The sequence below is a fragment of the Barbus barbus genome (genome assembly GCF_936440315.1).
Source record: "Barbus barbus genome assembly, chromosome: 46".
Lineage (NCBI taxonomy): Eukaryota > Metazoa > Chordata > Actinopteri > Cypriniformes > Cyprinidae > Barbus > Barbus barbus.
In genome coordinates, this window is record NC_136724.1 from 25,092,208 (window position 1) to 25,095,314 (window position 3,107).

The following is a 3,107-nucleotide window of genomic DNA, read 5'->3' on the forward strand; positions in this document are numbered from 1 at the left end:
AACATGGCGAGGGATGTTAGAAGGTTCGTCCAGGGCTGTCCCGACTGTGCCATCTCAAAGAGTCCGCGCCATCTTCCATCCGGCAAGCTCCTTCCGCTGCCTGTCCCAAATCACCCATGGTCACACCTAGGTGTGGATTTCATCACGGATCTGCCCCCCTCGCATGGTCACACATGCATCCTTGTAATCATTGATCGATTCTCAAAATCCTGTCGACTCCTACCCCTCAAGGGCCTTCCCACAGCCATGGAAACAGCAGAATTAATGTTTAACCACATCTTCAGATACTATGGACTGCCAGAAGACATCGTGTCAGACCGAGGTCCCCAATTTATATCCAGAGTCTGGAAAGCCTTCTTTTCCCTCCTAGGTGTGACCATAAGCCTGTCATCTGGGTATCATCCTCAGTCCAACGGGCAGACGGAAAGGAAAATTCAGGAAGTCGGTAGATTCCTGCGAACCTTCTGCCATGGCCACCAGGACTCTTGGAACCAGTTTTTAGGCTGGGCCGAGTACGCACAGAACTCTCTGCGTCAACCATCCACTGGACTCACTCCCTTCCAGTGCGTTCTCGGATTCCAGCCTCCCCTGTTCCCCTAGTCAGGGGAACCATCTGCTGTTCCATCTGTCGATTACTGGTTCTGAGAGAGCGAGAGAGTCTGGGATGCAGCACACCATCAGCTGCAAAGGGCAGTGCGCAGAACCAAGATGACAGCCGACCTTCATAGGGCCACAACTCCCTCTTTCCAACCGGGTCAGAAGGTTTGGCTGTCCACCCGAGACATCAGGATGTGCCTGCCCTGTAAGAAGCTCAGTCCCAGATACGTTGGTCCCTTCAAGATCACGAAGCCGATCAACCCTGTCAGATATCAACTCCAACTTTCCTCACATTACAGAATTCATCCTTCATTTCATGTGTCACTCCTTAAACCTTTTCATCCTCCTGTTTCCACAGAGCCTGGCCCGACAGTGGATCCCCCTCTCCCATTAATCCAGGAGGATGGAACCATCTACTCTGTCCACGAGATTCTGGACTCCCGACGCCGTGGTGGTCACCTAGAATATCTCATGGATTGGGAGGGCTACGGTCCAGAGGAACGTTCATGGATCCCCAGAGATGACATTCTCGACCCCACGCTACTGGAGGATTTCCACTCGAACCACCCAGACCATCCAGGACCCCGAGGGAGAGGTAGACCACCACGACCATCTGAATTTCCAGCTCCAGCTGCACCGAATGCAGCTCGAATGTGTCCTCACCTGCACTCAAAGGTAGGCACAAATCTGCCATTTAAGCAAGTAACAGTGAAACAATGGTAATGTGTGTGAATAGAGTATAAGCAATCTAAGCGAGATTAGCGGCAGCCACGCTGCCGATGCTAATGGGCTATAAGCTAATAGCAGACTCGAGAAATCAAAATAAAACTAGTGATAACAAGGCGCTCTGATTGGTTTTGTTTTAGAATGCTATAGGGGACATATTCACACGTTATAGAAATGAAAATGATAGTGTATAAAATTGTTTTTAAGATAGAAAATAGAAGATAAAGAATCAACTTGATGGAGCGCAAACTCAAAACACGCAGTCACAAATCAGCACATGCGTATAGTGTGTGTGTGTGTGTGTGTGTGTGTGTGAAGGTTAAAAACACTGATGCTAATGACCTCTGACCCCATTCCTGTGTTTGTGCATCTGGCCGTTATCACAGTAACGAGCGACTCGCTCTCCGTTCACTGCATTGTAATGATGTTTGTCAGGAGTTTTCTCAACGAATCCTGATTAACTGTGATTGAATTTGATTTATTAATCAGCATGTAATTCATTTGGTTAATCGATTGACGTCCCTCGTCATATCAGGAGAAGCTAACAGGAAACACAGTGAGGTCCCTTCCTGTAATCGTACTCACTGATCGGGATGAAGATGTTCTCTCTCCTTTGAACTCCAAACGTTCCCAACAATATTAATTGATGCCAGGACAGAAATATTTAAACAATTGGACTGAATCTATAAACAGACGGCTGAAGCTGATTATATAATGTTGAAATTGTTTTTCGCAGCATGTGCATCTCTTTTGTATGCGTTCCTGCTGAATGCACAGGAACAGGAAACAGCCTGCGGTTACGGAGGAAGAGCCACATGGTAACGGATGGATGGACAGATGGAGGAATAAATCCCTTCTCTCATTCCATGACAAACTGCATCCCAATGGCTGCAGATTAATAAATGCATTTGGAAAGGAAAATATTATTTCCTGTCATATATGACTGATTATAGGAGTATGTTTTACAAGAGAATATTATTTCAGTCATTCTACTTTGAAACTTCACATTTAATTCAATGTTACTTGCTGTTTATTTGTAATTATTTGTGAAATTTACTAGCAATTTCTTAAAGTCTTAAAGAAAAAAGAAATAGAAAAAAGCTAATAGACAGCAGGGCATGTTGTCGTAATAGGCAGTGCAACAAAATGTAAAACAGTTCAATGAAACAGTCAAAATGGTAAGGAAAACAATTACTGTTTGTGGTCAATAAACATTGTAATAAAATAGTGTATAAATTGCTAACATTTACAGTTTTTTTTCAACTGCTATGATTGTTCAATACTGAAGCCACATTTGCTAAACTGATCACACATTCAGCGATACAGAAGTCTATGTGGACCAAACTGTGAATAATGTTTCACTGCTTTCAGACAAAATGCATGCAATGACCACATTTTTCAAAATCCACAAAAACTTGTCATTCATACTCCACAACCTGCAAAGCACTGTACATTTTTAGCACATTTTTTCAGATGCTAACACACTATTTTCAAAACTGATAAAAGCACATTCAAATCAGAACGATGACAAACTCTGTCCATTTCTGCAGCAATTATATTGAAATATAAAATCTTAGCAGAATATTTATTATGAAATTGAATAATAATTTTTCCAAACACAACTAAATGCAATTTCAGCTGTAAGCCAAACCGGATGTCATATTTTTAGTCTTCTTCTTCTTCTTTCTTTCTTGGTTATCTTTTGATAAATGGATGGCTTTGGAATGATTTTGTTTGGAAACATGGATCAGGGAAGATTGGTGGGGAAGAAAGAGTGGCAGAGA